A 20,880-nucleotide genomic window follows, 5' to 3' on the forward strand; every position below is an offset into this window, starting at 1 on the left:
TAATAAAGAAGGCGCCAGGAAACATCATCATTCCCGGCGCCGTACGACGTGGACCTATCAGACGGTGAAAGATCCCAGTTGGCAGTGTCCCACGGAGCACAGTAGAAAAAACCCTGCACAATCATCAATGCGATAATTCAACTTTCTACGCCTGGATTTTACCGTTTACTGTCTTCCTCATCATCACTTTTTCCTGCCAGCATTGCAAATTGAAAGCGACGTGTTGATCCCTGCCAGCGAGGCGAGATTGATGTGACCTCTTCATGCCAGCGTGGCAGACCACGCATGCAAGCGTTACGTGTGAAGCTACGGCTCGTGTGAGATTTAAAAATAATACACACTTGGCTTTATTTTTCACGATACGAAAATAACTTCGGCTTTTTTATTAAAAAAGAAAATCAAGCGGAATAAAAAATGGTTGTCGGGGGTTTTTTTTTCCTGTGAAAAAAACGTAATTTTCGAAATTTGCAGCAGCGGCGGGCTGCGGGCGGGCGGCCTTTGCTGCTATCGAGGGATATGCCTCTGTGTTTCCATGTTCGGCCTGCCAAGAGTGTACTTGTGACTGCTGCTGCCCGGACACAGTGTGGACTCGTCTCTCCCCACCTGCAGCCTGCTTATCGGGATCACCGCTCTTCTGGTCTCCGGAGTTCGGTGCCTGCCTTGGACGCCTCCTGACTCCTGCCTGTACACGCACACAAATATACATATTATCATATACGTGTGTGAGAGACTGTGTCGGAGTCGTCCGACGACTCCGACGACGTCCGAGTCCCGACCCGTCACCCCGGTGCCGGATCCTTGTGTTCGTTGGGAGTTGGTTTTATAAGCTACACCACCTCCTTTCGTCTCACTAATTTTAAGATTTTCCCTATGTTTCTCTTCATGGTAGAAACATTAGGAAAATCTTTAAATTACTGTATTTGAGTGAGGTTTCTTGCTCATTGAAGGTGTGAAGAAGGGATGAAGTTACGTATTTGAGTGAGGTTTCTTGCTCATTGAAGGTGTGAAGAAGGGATGAAGTTATGGTAAGAGAGGCTCTTGCTGATTGAAGGTGTGAATAAGGGACGCAGATATGGCAATAGAGGTTCTTGCAGATCGAAGGTGTGAATCAGGGATGAAGATATGGTAATAGAGGCTTCTTGTTGCTGATTGAAGGTGTGAAGCAGGGATGAAGATAGAGGCCTAAGAAATTGAGGTGTGTTAGCAAGGTCACTCACTCTAAGGGCATGTTCTCTAATCCAACATAGCACATCCTAGAGGCTCCACAAGCTACCTATGTGTGATACACCTTCTAGGCCCCAAGGGCACACTCTCTTCTCGAAGATCAGACCTCTCAAGACTCTTGCTCATGTATCATGAGAGGGAAAGCCTCACTCTTCGATTGATTTAATAGTATAAGAAATATTTTCAAGTTTACTCTATCATAAATGACTTTGTCAAGCCTGATGAGGTGGTGAAGGCATGTGACAAGGTTTCAATTAGCAAAAAGGGATAAAGAGCCATATCAAAGCTACTCATCCAAGGTATGAACCCTCATCGTCTTCAAGTGTTCGACTTACCCCGACCACATACCAATGGCAGGACACCAACAAAATTTGGCTATTCCAGGGTTCATAGGTGAATACAAACACATTGATGGTTTAATGACTGTAGAGAAGCAAAAAAGAAAGAAATCAATATTCAAGTACGACATGCATAGGAACATATTTACAGATGTTAGAAGGGTCCAATCAGCCATGGTGAAGTTCTATCAGTGCACATTAGAGGACTGTGAGGGTAATCTTATTTTTGTTATCAAGCTTGATGAGGCACAAATCCTCAAATATAAAAAAATGGAAAGAATCAATATAGAGCTGATGAATAAAGCTTTAAGTTATGCCGAAGGTAAGGAAGACCAGCCATTACATAGCGCATAGTCAGAGATGGAACTATGGTACATAGGGGCAGTTTTGCAGTGCCAGATGAGAGTCATGATACTCTCAAATGGTTGTTTTGGTACACACAGAAATTGATGCTCATAATAAATGCTTGTGGCGGATGGGGTAGGAAACTTTATAGTTGAGTGGCACACATTAGGGCTAAAAATGTTATTAAAAAAAAGGGCCGTGTAAGGATTGGATTAACTTTCTTAAAATCAAAGTGATTTACCTAAAATAGTAGAGACAAATAGCTATATTAAATGCATCTCTTTTATCTATATTTAGAGGAGAGTGTCTTTAATATGCCATCCATCACGTATCTATAGTCTTTAATTCACCTATCCTTTTGGCCCTCTTACCTTCTTTAGTACACGTTTTCTAAAATAAGCTAATTTCAAATATTTGAATACATAACATTCTCTCTTCTATAGGGCATGACAGGAGTTTTTCCCTCTCTTTTCTATTTGGTGTCTTTTTTCTCTCCCCGCCATCTCTTGCTTTCTCTTTGAATCATTTTTATTGCTATGGAAACTCCAAGAGTTGATCCACACTTAAAGAAAAGACACCATATCAACTTAGTACTTGATAATGAATATTGCACCTGGAGAAGTATTCATCACACAAAGATCTATATGATGAGGCTGAAGCTCATTCAAACGCTACGTGCATAAGAAAAGAAGCATGTAGATTTGTGGGTTCAAGGAGGTCTATACCCTCTTGACCCATCCACTGGTAAGCCTCCATCATTTAGCACCTTACATGATCTTGTTCGATTCATTGGGGATGGAAGAGAAGGTTTATTTGGATATTGCTCAAGATTGAATAATGAAGCTACTATTTTCAAGCAAACTATGCTTGGTGTGTACAAGAAATGTGTTAAAGGACTAGAAGATATCATGATCTCACAAACTCAACGTGTAAATGAGTTGGAAAGGCTACTTCAGTCATCTCAGAAAGAGGTAACAAAACTTACACAAACTAACCAAAAATTTCATGAACGTGCACTCCAAAAAACCCAACTAAAAAGAACTCATTTTGGGTTAAGAGTGAGATCTAGACAGTTTAAAAGTGTTACATGCCTAGTCGCACATGGGGGTGTTAAGAAGAAACGGATGAGGCTTGCTTGAAGCTACATGAAAAGTGTGGGAGGTTTCTGGTTGGATAATCCTCTAGATAGAATTTCTATGATCAAATCTTCTATAAAACCCAATGACATGATTGAAATGTTCAAGCTCTCGCCAGTGTGTAGGGCTTCGAAGGAAGGTAGTCAATGAAGTCTGCAATAACTTTCATGACTTGGTCAATCCTGATGAGGTGGTGGAGGCATGTGACAAGGTTTCAATAAGCAGAAAGGGATATAGAGCCATATTAAAGCTACTCATCCAAGGTATGAAGCCTCATCGTATGTGTGTTCGGCTTACTCCAACCACATACTGTAGCAATGGCACAACACCAACAAAATTTGGTTATTCCAGGGTTCATAGGTGAATACAAACACATTGATGGTTTAATGACTATAGAGAAGCAAAAAAAAAAAAGAAATCAATATTCAACTATGACATATATAATAACATATTCAAAGATGTTAGAAGGGTCCAATCAGCCATGGTGAAGTTCTATCAATACACAATAGAGGACTTTGAGGGTAATCTTATTTTTGCTATCAAGCTTGATGAGGCACAAATTCTCAAACATCAAAAAATGGAAAGAATCAGTATAGAGCTAATGAACAAAGCTTTAAATTATGCCTAAGGTAAGGAATACCAGCTATTACATAGCACACAAGCAGAGATGGAACTATGGTACCTAGGGGCAACTACAGTGCCAGATGAGAGTCATGATACTCTCAAATGGTTGTTTTGGCACACAAAAATTCCAAGTGTCATTGATGCTCAGAATAAAGGAGACATGCTTGTGGTTGATGAGGTAGGAAACTTTATTGTTGGGTGGCACATGAGTGCCAACTTGAAAGCATTGAAGTGCATGTATGGGGTGTGTGGTGGTCCTAGATGTGCAAACCCATGCCTCTATTGCTTGGTGCAGGAATGAACAGTCCGGATTGGTACAACCCTACAATGGATTGTACAAAGCCTCCATCCAGAGACAAGTCAAAGCAAGTAACTGAAGATGATAAAGACTAGACAAAGGCTAAAGGGAAGTCAAAGACCAGGAGCAAGGGAAAGTCAATAAAAATAGCCAAATTCAAGGATGAACCATGTATTGTGCGTGAGGATCCCATACTTCCTATACAGCTAGAGAGAGTTCACATTTGTAGTTTACATGTAGAAATTAGAATACTTGATAAGCTATTAAAGCTTCATCTTGACTATACTCATTCCATTTTGCCATCAGAGCTATTGGATGCATGTTTAGAGCAATGTGAGATTTTACTCTCTAACATGGGCTTTCATGGTGGACATGTGCAACTTAAAAAGGATGACAAGAAATCACGTACCACTTTGGTGATATTCTGGCAGATGTGTCAATGGGAGAAGCCAAAGCTAGGAGGTTATTGTCAAACTATGAAAACAAATAAGTTACAACAGTATGGGAATGTTGGAAATCTCTATGCGAGCACACAACTAACCAAGCTAGTGATCCAGGGATGAAAAAGCTTTGTGTATGAGGGTCTAGATAAAGCTTGATAATTTTATAAATCTCTTACGTAAGCAAATGACTGAAGACAATTACGCAAGTCAGTTTGAAACAGCAATCAAGACGCTTGTGGAAACAATTGTAGCTACCTGGGGAAACAAGGACATAATCTTCTACCTAGTAAGAGTTTTTGCTTCATGCAATTTGTACATTGACTAATTAATATGATACAAAATTATTATTAATATGTTTTTTTATATGTGAAGCATATTTTGTTTGCAATGGAATGCATGGATCATCTAAATATTTTACATGGTAAATGATCAGCACGCCGGAGGTATCCTTGAAATATAGTGGATGAGGGTTGAATCTTTGCCAACAAAAATTTGTTTTCCTCCACCTCGACCGATTAATCCATCTTCATCTTCTATCTCAAGCTATAAACAAAGAAGAAATTTACTTTATAACAATAAACATCTTTTAAAAAAATGTTGTGTTTATACATATAAATACCTTTTTGTTCTCATCGTCAACAAGTCGCCTATGCTCCCACAAGTCAATTGAACCTTGTGGAGGCATCTCTTCTTCTGAGCATGGAATCCTTGGTTGCTCCCTTTCCATAGTAGAGATTCCCATGCTGTTTTGAATAGCTTCAAATTCTTTCTCTATGGGAAGAGTGTCTTCTTCTTCTTTAAACTTTTTACTGTGCACATTTCTATAGCCTTAGGTTTACTGATGAAATTATCGCCTACTGCTTTTATATGAAGCATTGAAAATTCATCAGTGGCATTTGGATCTAAAAAATCTGAAGCAACTTGATATCCATCTACAATTAAACTAATACAATAGTCCTCCCTTATATTTAACTGCTTTTGAATAACTGTTAGTAATACAAAACTCTTATTTTCCTTTAGTGGGAAGGATGGTAGGCATGGGAGAAGTATCTCCTTCTGTGAATCCTCTATAGAAACATCCTTGTCCTGTGGAAGAATCAAACTTGACTTAAAATCTGCAGCATCAAAATCCCTGCTCATTATTACTTCTTGCTCTTTATCCACACGACCGTTTCCACATCTTGAATTTCTTCTTGATTTTCAATTTCTCCTAGAAATGCTACAGGCCAGACACTGGAACTCTCCACGCTATTCCTTTTAACATCTTCAATTCTTGATTGTACATGAAGATAGAAAAGAAAAGCCACATGATGCTGAAGAAGCTTACATTTCTTACTATGAAACGAGCAATGCTCCATAGTGAGCTTCACATGGTCAGGAAGTATGTTATACTTTTTCCATAATCTGCCCTTTTCTGAAGTTGTCTGTGACAACATGCTGAGACGATCAAACCTTACACCCTCAAATAAGAATTCTACTATCATGCCAATGCACAAAAAGCTCGCATCTCCTCTTCATAATATTCCTTGAAGTGATCAATCACTGAACTCACTTCAAATATGACATTGAAAAATTATCTATAGCAATCAAATAAACTTTCTGTACCTGCAAACTGTAGGAAGTCAAATAGTCTCTCAGCTAGTGTTTCTTCTGTCATCATCATAGGATCACCTTCATCATCAGAAGCCATCTCTTTATAGTTAAAAGTTGTCAGTAGAAGGGTTTTTTAATAAAGAAAAAATTGGGAGGCTTGGGGGTAGTTGTAGGAAGCTATGTTATGCAAGAAAAACAAATTATAAGGAAAAAGGGTATACAATAACAAATTTTGGGGTCTAGAAAAACAATGCGATATGGGCAATCCAATTCAAACGGATTGATATCCTCGCACTGTTTTTCCTCTGGGCTATATCAACGAGATGATGGAGCTATATTAGGAAGATGAGGGGCTGCACAGGGTGCTGGGGCAAGTCAAGGGCAGAGAAGACTCAACTATGTGTGCCTTGATTACCTACAAGGACTAGAGGAGAGTTGGGCTTTGCACCTTGTTGGAAAGACAAGGGAAGAAGGGGAAGCATCACCATGAGCTTAGAGGAGGACAAGCATGACCATGGAATAACATGGAAAGACAATGCGAGGGTAGCGATCCAGAGTCAAAAGATCCACGATATCACGATGTCTTTCCTAGTCTAGCAGATGGGGAATCTCACAAACATGGAGCAGCTCAAGGGGTTGAGGGGAAGACAATGCGAGGGTAGCGATCCAGAGTCAAAAGATCCACAATATCACGATGTCTTTCCTAGTCTAGCAGATGGGGAATCTCACAAACATGGAGCAGCTCAAGGGGTTGAGGGGAAGGCAAGGTGCTAGGGTAGCTTAGGGGGCTAGGCAAAGGGCAAGGGAAGCTCACTGGACAAAAGCACAAAGGGTAAAGGGAAAGGGCAAGAGAGAGACTGGCAAATGGGCGTAGGGTGCTCAGGCAATTCAAAGGCAAAAATAAATAAATTAATTAACATGCTATTTATAAGCGCGTGGGAAGAGTATGGACGCCACGTAGCCACACCACCCGTCCACACGTGGGAGGCCACACATGTGAAGCCATACGTGTCGACGTGCGGTCACACGTGTGAAGCCACATGGCATCGTGCGATCACACGTGTGAGTCGCATGTGTGGATTAGTACTCACGTGTGCGTTAATAATCGCATGTTTTGTTTTTCGTATGCCACGTGGCAAGCTTGAGGTCATCTATAAATATATTGTGCAAGATTTTTATTTATTTTTTGCTTCCATACATGCGTGAATAGGTCTCGTCCTCCTGTTGATCCTATCTTGGTCCCCAGCTCCTCCTCTTGATCTTATCTTTACCCCAGAGTCAGTGGTGTCCAACTAAGCATAGAGGTGTGATAATTCTCAGTGGTGTCTAGCTAAGCATAGAGGTGCATTGGAATAACGACGCAATAATCAAACACCAGAGTCGTCAAAATTCAATTTGTGCATTGTTCTTCCACAAGCATAGATGTGTGATAATTCTAATCAAATTCTCAACTATCATGTGTTTAGTTTAGATAATTTGCATAATTAGCTTCACTTTTGCTAAAAAAATTTAGGATAAAATGTTTATCTGCTTCTAGTTTTGCCACTGTAAGAATGTAGATAAAAATTTAGGATAAAATGTTTATCTGCTTCTAGTTTTGCCACTGTAAGAATGTAAGAATGTAGATAAAAATGTTGGGATTTTCTTCATGTTTTGGCTATACCATCTGCAAGTACTTGTTTTTTTAATTTGCAAAAGTACTTGTTTTGCCTTTCTTGAAATATGTTGTGATACACTACTTTTCAAATTTTCAAATACACCAGCCTGATAAGACAAGGACTGGGTAATGAGCTACCTTGCCCTTTGTCTGCCCCCCCTGAGCTGCCCCAGCAACCTGCTTGCCCCTCAGCCACTTGAGCTCCTCCATGTTTGTGAGATTCCCCATCTGCCATACTAGGAAAGACAATGTGATATTGTGGATCTTTTGACTCCGCATCGCTACCCTCGCGTTGTCTTTCCATGTTATGCTATGCTCATGCTAGTCCTCCTTTGAGCTAATGGTAATGCTTCCCCTTCTTCCCTTGTCTTAACCCCCCCCCCCCCCCCCCCCCCCCGATGTATAGCCATACTTGTTCTGTCTTTCTATCAAAAAGGTGCAAAGCTACCCCAGCAACCTACTCAAGAGGCCATCTAGTTAAGAGTGTTTCCCAATGGAGGCTTTCGCTAGGGAGGGTAGGATTTGAAAGCAACAGTAGCATATGTATAAGTGAAATGGAATCCACTTACTCAAGAATTATTGAGGAAAGATGGCACGATTAGGATGATCCAGTGACACGTTATCCTATATCGTGCTGTCTTTCCATTGTTGCTTTAACGTCCCACACCAACCCGCACATGTTTCTAAGCCGTTGAATTTCATGTTAAATGCTCTTTTCTCCTAGAGTGGTCTCCATAAATTGCATGTACATATGAATTATTGTACTGTATCATGTTCCACCATATCTGTATGATGAATTGCATGTACATATGATATATAGTATATTTCCTTTTCCACCATATCTGTATCCAAAATGAAGCAAGTTCTTATATGAAGTCATATTTGATTGTTTTTTATTGATAGGTTTAACTTAGATGGCTAGAACAAAGAAAACATCAAGGAGGGTTGGACTAAGTCCAGGGTTGGCAGAGAAAGCAAATCCATCTTTTCTCAAATATCATGGAAATTCATCTCTTAACTAAAAATATAAATACCTATTTTTTTTGAATAAACTTGAAATCCTTCTTTTTCTCATTTCAATGAGTGTAATCCAATTATCATGGGAATTCCTCTTTTCCATAAATTAATTCTATTAAAATTCTTCTTAAAATTACATAAAAATTACCATTAATTTCTTTAAGCTAAAAATTTCACTTTTCTCATCTAAACATTTGAATTCCAATATAGTGGGAATTCCTCTTTTATCATTTAAACTTATCTACGCAAAAAGATAAATTTAACTAAATTTTTCTCTTAAAATTTAAATAAAAATCTCCATTAATTCCTTTGCACTAAGAATTACACTTTCTTTATTTAATTAATTGGATTACAATATGGTTTCATCATAAAAATTTATCTAAACAAAAAGATAAATTTAACTATATTTTCTCTTAAAAATTAAATAAAAATCTTTATTTATTCCTTTACACTAGGAATTACACTTTTCTTATTTAAATATTTGAATTTCAATATGGTGGGAATTCCTCTTTCATCATAAAAATTTATCTATACAAAAAGATAAATTTAACTAAAATCTTTCATAAAATATACATTATTTTAGCATTCCAATTTTTTTTCTCTAAATCATTGGAATACATGGATTTCCAATGTCATGGGGATTACTCTTTTAACATAAAAATAAATTACTAGAAATTTCTCTTTTTCCTAATTTACTAATTATGCATAAACATAAAAATCAATTTCTCCATGATTACAATGAGAATCATTCAATTAATCTAGGATAATTCCTAGAATATGGTAGGAAGTCCTCTTTTCATATTATGAATGAAAATGTTTTATGTGTTTATTTTACAAAAATTTTACCATAGCTCCGTTTGCTGCTATCACTGATAATTCTCAATTTAATTGAAAGAATGAAGTTTGATATTATTGATATGATTAGAATGACCACTAATTGGATCATTATCCAATTATGGATTGATTCATAATTTCTCTATGAAATAAATATCATAAAAGCATTAAAAAGCTATTATTTTGGCCTCCAATTAGACAAGCATAGAAATTACTTTTGGATTAGAGAAATGCTTCATGAGAAGCTTCATTTGGATTGAGAATAGGTCATAGGAATGACCTTTCTTTGGGGAGAGAGAGAGAGAGAGAGAGAGAGAGAGAGAGAGAGAGAGAGAGAGAGAAATGCTTAAAAACCATTAAAATTAAGCATAAATGGAAATTTATGTGTTTCTTTATTACAATTCATAAAAGAACTTCAATAGTAATCAAAAGCCATTCAAATTAAAGCTTCTCAAGCTTGAGAGGGGTTGAGAAGAGAAGCATTTGGAGTTTTAATAAGAAAAAGACAATAATCCACACTTTACCTTCTAATTTACTTGATTCTTTGATCACAGTAGAGCCCCCCAACCAATCAATTGGTTTGGTATGTTGTAGGAGTCACCAAGGAAGATTGAAAAGAGAGAGAAGCTCCAATCTCTTCAATTTTGTAGAGGTTTTTAGAGGATAATAAAAATTAAGCTTAGTTTAGAGAGTAATACCGGCGGCTTAGTTTAGTTCACAGATAATAATACAAAGGAATGAGGGTCTATTTATAGGAGAGGGAGGCCACTAACTGAGTCCAACTAAGTTCTAGAATTTTTCAGCTTCAATTTGGCTGAATTTGGACAAGATTTGGACCAGTTTGGCTCCCTTTTTTATTTGGTTTGATCCAGGAGAGAGGAGAGATAAAAATATCCTATTATTTTTGAGTTTTAAACTCATCCAAGCATGTGAAGTAGGCACCTCCTTCAAGGTCTCCCTTTTTCTTACACATGTGTCAAAAATGAATGATAATAATACAAAGGAATGAGGGTCTATTTATAGGAGAGGGAGGCCACTAATAACTGAGTCCAACTAAGTTCTAGAATTTCCCAGCTTCAATTTGGCTGAATTTTCCAGCTTCAGTTTGGCTGAATTTTCCAGCTTCAGTTTGGTTGAATTTTCCAGCTTCAGTTTGGCTGAATTTGGACAAGATTTGGACCAGTTTGGCTCCCTTTTTGATTTGGTTTGATCCAGAAGAGAGGAGAGATAAAAATATCCTATTATTTTTGAGTTTTAAACTCATCCAAGCATGTGAAGTAGGCGCCTCCTTCAAGGTCTCCCTTTTCCTTACACATGTGTCAAAAATGAATGATTACTCTAAAATATCTCATTTTTTAATTAATACTTCATAATTTTTAACTAATAAACCTAGTACTTGGTCAACTCTTCATCTTACATGGGCATTTACTCATTTTTGGGTATTTTCTTTTATTCTTTGGATTTAGCTTGTCCCAACACTTTGATTAATCTTATTGGTCCATAGGAACCTTGATTGGACCATAATAAAAAAAATTTCGAAAATCTGGACCCTTAGGCTAAGGTCTTCTGAATCAATTTTAATTAATTCCAATTGCACCTTGGAAAATCTATTTTGATTTTCTGTTTCAGGGAAACATTTTTTTGATATTTGTAGAATTTACTTATCCAAAAATATCCCAATTTTGATTTACCACTCTCTAGAAATCTTTATCTCACTACGCAAAACAAGAAAAAAATGATATTTTCTTGTATTCAGAAACATAGAATGATTACAAGGGATTGAAGTAGAGGCTTATTTGATATTCATGTTGAGGAGGAATCTTACATGCGACATTGAAAAGGTGCAATATGTAATTGTACCATATAATGAAAAGTAAGTATTTTATTTTAAATATGTTTTACTTTGTTTTATGTCTTTTTATACATCTCTAACAATTGTTTTTTGTTTTCTCTATTTTGTAGGAGCCATTGGAGTGTAATAATAATTAATATCAAGAAAAAAAAGACATTTTTCTTGAATTCCATGCTTGGTATGCATGGAGAAGCCAAATTGTAAGTTTTTAATTTTAATATAGATTGTGTTTAAGATTCAATATGTATAAGATTGAATCATTTATGTGGTTTTTTATTTTGCAAGGCATCTAAACGCATAATAAGGACATTAGGAACACCCCATCCTCCACTCCTCGAAAATAAAACTCCACATCAGTTTTTCATTTTGCCTGTAAGTTATCTCATAACATAAATGATAACTTTTAAGTTTGTAATAAAGCTTTGGTTAAAAGTCTAAACAAGCACTATCATTGCTATAGGTTCCATTACAAACAGAAGAAAGCTCATGTGGATGGAAAGTGGTTACAAACACAGGGGATATATGCAATCAAAATTTCTAGTAGAAATATCAAAAAGAGTAGCTGTGAGTATTTTTGATCAACACATCAAAAATAGTTGTAAAAAATTCAAATATTTTCTTTAAACTTTTATATCCTAATATATACGAAGTTTTTGGTGATGATTGTTTGCAGTTCACAACTTTGTTTATACAGACACATACATTTGGTGGGTGAGAGCAAACGCAATCTGACTAATGCTCGACAATCATGTGAATATTCCTGCTGATCTAGATTCACCACCACCACCACCACCATCAAACCCATCTATGAGACGGGCAAAGAAGCCATCAAAAAGGAAAGGACCTATGTTGTCTGCATTGAAATTTGGGAAGAAGAAAATGACAGACACGGAGAAGGGAAAGGCTTCTCAAAAACAAAAACAATCTAAGGAAAAAGATGTCAAGTCAGAGAAAATGGTTATGGGCTACCACACCTCCAAGAGGGAACTCAATGCATTCACCTAAGGGAAAAGCAATAGACCATAACTGTTGTAGGGCTCTTACCAATGCTTCGAACTTGTGTCCCTTGAGGCCTCCAAGCTCACTTATGAAGCTCCAATCCTCCAAGCTCCACTTCCATGGTGTCACCGTAGAGTCGCCCGCACCATCACATAAGGCAATCACTCTCTCTCACTCTTCAACACAAGCATGCAACATACAAGTATAGAAGAGGCACAAGTGCTAGAATGCTCTCTGTCAATCTCTCTCTCAAGACACAAACAAGATCTCTCAATAGCACAAAGGGGGATTGTGTCCATTCATTATGAGAAAATGCCTTATATACAATTGGCTCTTATTCACACTTGGGCACCCAAAACTTACTTAACTAAGGCCTTGGGTGGCCAATATCTCATAATGTAAAACTTTTATAGTGCCTTTACATGACACTTATTAATGTCCTCAAATGGAGGAGCATACTTGTTAATCCAAATTGGGATTAACATACCCCCCTACCCGATGTAGGTTCTGTCCTCAGAACCTGTTACCGAGGTCAAAAGACCTGGTCGTCCTCGCCGAACTCGTGAGACGATAGAAGTTACGGCGTGATTGATGCTTTTTTAGGGTTCTTCAGAATCCCAAGTGTGATCTCCATAACCCCATGTCGACCATGTCCTCGAATGTGACATACATATAGGTAGGAAGACACCTTAGGCGATGATAATACAACATCATGCCTCTGTTAGAGGGTCCTTGATTCATGTCAAACTACAGCTGCTTAGCATCATACCCATCATAGCGTTCCTTGGGTTGATCGATCAGGACCATGAGTAAACTTAAGAATCGAATGCTGGCAGCTATTGCCGGGTCCATGATACGGTGCCATGCTTGTATCCAATTCAGCATCTGCTTCCTTTGTTCTTTTATGTCTATAAATGTGGCTGGCGCATGAAGATGGGGAAGTTATAACAGACATGTGAATCCTGCTACTTGGCCTCTTGAAACTCCAAAGGGGTCCATCTTCTCTTTAGTGGCATGTACAAGGGATCAACTCATTGAGTTGGTGGCACACACATATATTCATGGTTGTATTTTGGGATTGTGAGGGGATTGTGAGGAACTCCTTTCTTGAGTCTGGGATTGTGAGGAACTCCTTTCTTGAGTCTGGCTGTATGCCAAAATCTTCCAGCTTGTTGGGGTGTGCGTCATCTGTGATAATTGTTGTATACCCCCCTCTTGTGTGGACTGGGTGAGCCTTCCTCCACCTGCGAAAGCAATAACTGATCATAAATGTCACCATTCTGATTTCCAACAGGTCAACCAATTGTGGATTTGCTAACTTGGTGTGCCGTGCCACGTTAGACCATAAGGTGCCCTCTCCAGCAAAAGGTAGCAGTTCTTCTAATTCCGGGTGAGGTGCTGGGAGAGGGTACAGTACATAATGTTCCTTTGTTGTGTGACATCCGAGTAAGCTTTTGGTGGTAAAATCTGTCGAGTTGGTTCAAATGGTGTTATTTGCATATTAACACCTTGAACATAAATTTTGGCTTTAGCCGTTGATTGCCAGCTCTTATGAATCCTTCATACTCTGCACCAGACAAGGACTCCAGAATAGTATCATATCAGTAAAAGATACAATGGTGTCTTGTGGGAGAGTATGATGTACCTCCTGAGTTTTCCGTGGGGGAGATAAGTCAGGTGCCGGTACCTCCTCGGGGGAGAGAGTGTTAGTGGGAAATTCTAAAGGTTTAGAAGGGAAAGTAGAAAAAATGCAGTTTGCTTGAGACTTGTCAGTAGGCGGAGCATTAGGATACGGATTAAGTAATTTACTGGCTACATTACAATACACGGGGTAAGTAGGGTTGGATGATGAACTTGATGTCTCTTCCTAACCATGGCCTGAGCTTGGGGGTGGGTGGCTAGGTTTGTGTAGCTTCATAAAGTCTTGAAGCTCAGATATATCCTCAGGACTTATGTTAGGATATTCAATATGTGTTTTATCAAAAGTGTAAAGGACGTTAGTTAACATGGATTCTAAACGTTTGTCAATAGTATGATATAGTTTTAGAATACCAAAAGGATGATATAAGGAGGATTCACATAGGTTTAAGAGTTGATGAGTATTGTATACCTCTAGCCACCCATGGCTTATTATCCATTGATAACTTTGGGCTACAACCTCGTAGTTGGCCGGTGTGTCAGGAATATCATCTAGAACAAACAGGTCTAATTTTTGACACTATTCTCTAGGATTTCAGAGTTCTGGAGCACTCGACACCAACTACAAAGGTTTAGCACAATTGGGTGCAAGGGATAAAAGTAAATATCATGGGGATTAGTTAATACTACATTCCCCCCCAAAAAATTTCCATAATAATAGTGGGATCAGCATCACGTTCGGTATTTTACTTAATGAGTGTTACTTCTCCTAGGCTTAGGTCCTCAGATAAGTTTATATCATATAAGCAATGAGAGGGTTATTGTAGACAAAAAGAGAGTAAGAGTTTGAGGAGGGGCCCAAGGAGTTACTGGCAAACTGACCTATCTCCGAGGCTTCCTCAAGGAGTAGGTGCATTTCATCCGTAGGTTCTTAGCATTGACTTTGTTCTTCTATGTCTAGTTGACGTTCCAATTCTTGGATACAAAGAGTCCTTAGTGCTGAGGAGGTTTGACATTGCCATTTCCTTGACCATCATGGCAGCATCTAGCTCCTCAAAGCACCTTGTTGCTTCTTCTTGCGCTCGTTTGGCAGTAGCCTCTCTTCCTTGAGCCTCAATGATCCTTTGAAGTCTTTCTGCAGCCAATTGTTGACTATCTTGTAGCTATTGGCTGACTTGCGCCATCATTCTCTATATCTCAGCTTGATTGGTGTTGATGGTGCCATTAAGTGCTCTAATTTTCTCCGCATTGGCTTTGTTTTTTTGTTCTCTTTCTTGTTGCAAGTGGGTCACTCTATTTTCTGCTTCCTTCAGAGTTAAGGATAGTGCTTGGATCTGGCCTTGTAGCTCTTCTTCCTTGGTTAGGGAAGTGTGCTTGAGCTCCTGTACCTGCTGGGCATGGATAGCTCTGCTAGCTCTTGGTTGTGGGTGACTTCCTTCTCTTTAGTTGGCTCCAACTATGCTTTCAAATCCGTATTCTCTTTAACTCTTTAAACAATAGTTTGGCTGAGAACCAAATTATTATTTTCTAGTGCTTGGTACTTGGCCTCCTGCTCCTCGGTTTCCTTTAAACCCTTCAGGGATCACATCCCTGGCCTCTGGCGCTGTTAGGTGTTCTTGCAAGGTTTGCACTTGGTTGTTTGCCTCTTGAACCTGCTTCCAGAGTATGGCATTACGATCATGAAGCATATGGGTCGTGAGGAGATGGCACCACCATACCCATTGTCCGTGCTCCCATGGTGAAGCACTTGTGGCCCCGCTGCCCCTTCCAGTCTTGCATGTGGTAGATTCAGTAGCTCATCCAATCCTTCCATAGTTTCCTGAAAGAGTTTGTCATAATCCAGATTGTGTAGGAATGAAGTCTCTAGTATCACCTCCTCATCCTCTAGACGCCTCCTTTTGCTTGGACTGGGTGTATCTTCAGCCACCGTTGGCCTTTTACCTGTATCCAATGGCGTTGTGACTTGCACTAGGAGCGATGTAGCTTCTTCAAGTTCTTGGGGTTCTTTCTGGCACTGCTTCTGCTTTAGGCTCTAGTTACTGCAACCCCGCAGGTGTGTCTGACATGGTAGAACTCTTTAGGGGAGACAGGTTTTTGAAGATTAACTGAGCTAGGCTTTGAGGAGGAGTCATTTGTTGTGCTTTCGTCCTCTCTTCTTGTGTGGCCTTGCCTGACAATGGCTTCTTGATGCCCTAATACTTCCTGGTATGACTTGATTTCCTATGCGAGCTCAACCTCAATTCTTTGTGTTTCTTTAGCCACATCTGGTATGAAGCCTCTCATCTTTCTTTTAGTCTTCTTTTTCCTTCCTCTCTTGATCTCCTTCATTATTGCTTTAGTCTACATGAGTATAGCTTGTCCTTCTTACATTTTTGTAGTAGTCGGCGCTGGTTGCTCTGTGAGGAGTGCTAATTTCTAGTTTTGGTTCTGGGAGAGGCCTTCGAGCCACATAGTTCAGTACCTGTGTCATCAGGTATGGGTTGCAAATCTTTGACTGATGGGCCTTAAGGTAATTCTCCATCTCACTCTGTATGTAATAGGGCCAATCCTCCTCCTTTTCTTCATGCACTTTTGCTATTCGGTTTAGTGGCACCCTGTTGTACCTGTCCACTGGCTTCACTTGCATGATTAGTGACATAGCCCTGCATGCCTTTTCTATGACTTCATCCCTGATGTTCTCGTATTCAGCTCCATTAGAGTTGTAGGAGCTCTTCTTCAACATGGCATCTAGAGGCATCTTGTCAAAGGCGTGTGTATGTATTTTTACTAGTGGTGGGAGCTGTAAAGCCTCACGTATTAATTCTTTGGTGATTAAAACTTTCTCTGTGGTGCCATCTGCTTTTGTCACTGTCCCCCTCTTGGTGGCTTTGTCGTACATCTTTATATATTCTGCACAAAGTTATGCGTTTATGTTCTGGGGGAGAACTTGTGCCATCCTCCTAAGGCCCACCTTCTCCATCTTGTCTTTAACTTATGCCTCTTCCAGAATCTAGAGGCACTCCAGGGGGCTAGGATACTACAAGGCTACCTTTCCATGTGCCGTGTGGATCTCTTTGCTAATGATGGCACCTTGGAAAGCCTAGGCATATGGACCCAGGAAGTTCATCTTCAGGCCCCGTATTGGTATTTTGTTTTGGCTCATCGGGGATCACATCGCACTGGCCTGTGTCACCACGGGGGTCTTTACGGCTTCTGGGTCTGAGGTCGACATCTATACATGGAAAAAAGATCAATCCATAGACTGGTGGGGCATGTGCCATGCCTTGTTGTCTTTTTCTCTTTTTTAAAAAATGGTGGTAAGAAGGTTAATTGTGATGGGAAGGGTGTTAGAAATGTGAGCAATCAACGGGGTATGTTAGCTGCTGTGATATGACAAGGTCAAATTAAGTACCGTGAAAGTGCAAGTGTTAAAGCTGTGAAAGTGTAGGTCAAGGGGTAATCCCGTGAAATGGGGTAAACTCGTGAGAGTTAGTTCCGTGAGGCGGAAATCCGTGAGTTGGATTTCTGTGAGAGTTATTTTCGTGAGTTGGAAATTTGTGAGTTGGATTTCTGTGAGGTGGAAATCTCTGAGTTGGATTTTCGGGAATTGGAAAACCGTGAGTTGGAAATCCGTGAGTTGGATTTCCATGAGTTGTATTTTCGCGAGTTAGAAATCTGTGAGTTGGATTTCCATGATTGGAAATCTATGAGTTGGATTTTTTGTGAGTTTGCAAGTTTCTGGCTGTAGCTGTGAGTTTGCAGGTTTTGGTCCGTGAAGTATTTAGGTTTCGTTTTTTATAAATTTGATGAATGCATTATTTGATTGGACCACAGAGTGGGGTTTTGTGAAAGGACGATCTCGAGGCAATTAATGATGATGACAATGTTTCGACAATTTAAGACATTGTTTGAAATGCAAAGACATTGTTTGTCCAAGGCATTCAATTAATTACGATCAATGTTTGAAAATATGAAAGAAAAGAAAAAACAAGGAAATGCCTAAGGTCCCACCTCAACACATAGGTGTCGAGCGATTGAACTCGAAGAAGTGAGAAGGAAGGCAGTGCAAGGAAGGCTCGATTGTGTTTGTGCACACGATGACCGACGATTGCAAAATGATGGAAAAAGGAAAGAATTTTGAGTTTATGGCACAGCCGATCAGACTGGGCGGCTGCCTTAATGAAGAATGCCACGTGTTATCCTATGATTGGTCCAAAAAAGTAACTGTTTCACGGCGTGAAGCACTTTGGACCAATTCACGGCATGAACTGTTTTGGATCAGTTCACGGGGCGTGAACCTTTTTGGAACAAGTGTGTGCAAGATTGATACACTATGTTTCTCTTCATGCTCAGACACTCAAACATGCATTTTAAAGAAGTGAATGATACCCCGTTTTACCTTGTATCCATTTTGTGACTAATGGATACCTTCATCTTTTTATTACCATGGAAACCAAGGTGGTACTTTGGCACTTCTGGGTAGGTGTTGTTGCAGGCATTTTAACTCCGTGTGAGAGTGCTTGATTCTTCCCTCCACCTAATTAAACATTGTTTCTACTGAGCCAAGCCTAACACAAAGGTCCAATGTGAAAGGTTCAATGCTTAGTGCTAAGTAGCACTAATGAAGCTATAAAACAATGCTAATGGGCCCACAAATGCTAATCCAAATCAAGAGAGTAAGGAGAGTGAAAAACGACTTCTAACAATGAGGCAAAAAAAAACTTGAATACAATACAATTTTTGCAAACTTATTTTCATCAAGTATATCATTGTTTTTTCTAGTTTGTACCATCAATGTTTTTGTGAATGTATCAGAAATGACCCTGGGAGCCCCTGGGGAAGCAGTGCTAGAACAGTGCGAATTTTTAGCCTGCACTGCTGCTGTAGAGCCCAAATTCGCACTATTTTGGCACAGTTTTCCCAGCCCTTCAGGAGACCAATTCTGATGCATTGGATGATAAATAATGTATTTTTACACATGATTAAAGGTATTTTTATCTTGTAAATTATTATTTTTCATAATCACTGTACTCAACTTCATTATAAATGCATCAGAAATGATTCTGAGTGGCTAAGAGAGCAATGCCAGAAGCCCAAATTTGCACTGTTCTGGCATAGCTTCCCCAGCCCTCCAGGAGTAATTCTGATGCATAATGTATTTTTACACATGATTAAAGGTATTTTTACACATGATTAAAGGTATTTTTATCTTATAAATTACTGTTTTTTATAATTAATGTACTCAACTTCATTATAAATTACTATTTTTTTATAATTAATATACTCAACTTCATTATAAATGCATCAGAAATGATCTTGAGTGGCTGGGGGAGTAGTGCCAGAACAGTGCAAATTTTGAGCTTGCACCACCGCTGCTGCAGAGCCTAAATTTACACTGTTCTCTGGCATAGCTTCCCCAGTCCTCCAGGAGAAATTTTGACGCATTAGATGATAAACAATGTAATTTTACACATGATTAAAGCTGTTTTTATCTTATAAACTATTGTTTCTCACAATTAGTGTACTCAACTTCATTATAAATGCATCAGAAATGATCCTAAGTGGTTAGGGGAGCAGTGCCAAAACAGTGCAAATTTTGAGCCTGCATCGCTGTAGAGCCTAAATTCTCACTGTTCTGGCATAGCTTCCCCAGTCCTCCAGGAGCAATTCTAATGCATTAGATGATAAACACTATATTTTTACACGTGATTAAAGGTGTTTTTATCTTGTAAACTACTGTTTCTCACAATTAGTGTGCTCAACTTCATTATAAATGCATCAGAAATGATCCTGAGTGGCTAGAGGAGAAGTGCCAGAACAGTGCAAATTTTGAGTCTACATCGCTGTTGTTTGCAGAGGCCAAATTCGCACTGTTCTAGCACAGCTTCCTCAGTCCTCTAGGAGCATTTCTAATGCCTTGGGTGACAAACTGACACATGATAGACACTCCATGTTAAACAAACATGATGACACCGAGACATTGTAAGAGAAACTTAAAATTTTAATTATCAGAAGGTTACAAATGAAAGCCAGATAGGCTTGTTACAAAGGGGGGTTTGAAACAAAAGAGTTGCTTTAAAAAGAAGGTTAACATTTAAGATCTCTAGATCATGTCTCACTCGCCTCGAATGCGCCGAGCTAGTTGCATGTCCTTGGGCAGATATGGTAATCCTCTTTGCATGTATTGCAAGAGGAAGTTGGTGTCTTCAAAAAGCCCAACAAGGTAAGCCTCGGAGGCTTCTTGTTGCAATACTTTAAGGGCAATCCCCTGCACAACACGAAACTCTGTTCTATATCGTTGGAGAATCTCCTTCACTGTGCGAGCGAAAGGGGCTCTTCTTATCAGCAACTCAATGTTCCTCTGATAAAACTTGATTTCTTGTAGAGCCCTATGCCCTTGGTGCATCCTTCTCCTTGGAGCTCTCTGTGTTGTGTTGGTGCGTTGGCGAGGTTGGGACTTCCTTTGCTTGAAGAGCTTGACCTTTCTATGCTTGCGCGCACTTGCAGGAGCCTCCTCTTGGTCTCTCTCATAGTCTAAATCCTCCTCCTGCTGTTGCTGTGGTACCTGTGTATCAAGTTCCTCCCGAGTAGGTAGGGGACCCTGTCCTGGTAGTAGGGTCTTGCCACCTATGGTGCTACGCAATGTAGGAATGTTTTCACCAACCCAGTTGAACTGCTCATCATCATCGGCCTCTCTGTCTTGATCTCTAGGGTGGCTGCTGGAGAGACGGAAAACTCTCTCACTTGTAGCAAGAGTAGCATGATCCACGTGTAGCTCAATCCAATGGGATTTGCATCCCTTTCTTCGGAGCTAGGGATTCAACCCGTACCGGTGCACAAATGCTTATCCACAAATGGAGAGAATGCTTATGGCTATCATCACATGACACTAGACTAAGCACA

The sequence above is a fragment of the Cibotium barometz genome, chromosome 58, assembly GCF_041138505.1.
Source record: "Cibotium barometz isolate CiBa-2024 chromosome 58, ASM4113850v1, whole genome shotgun sequence".
NCBI lineage: Eukaryota > Viridiplantae > Streptophyta > Polypodiopsida > Cyatheales > Cibotiaceae > Cibotium > Cibotium barometz.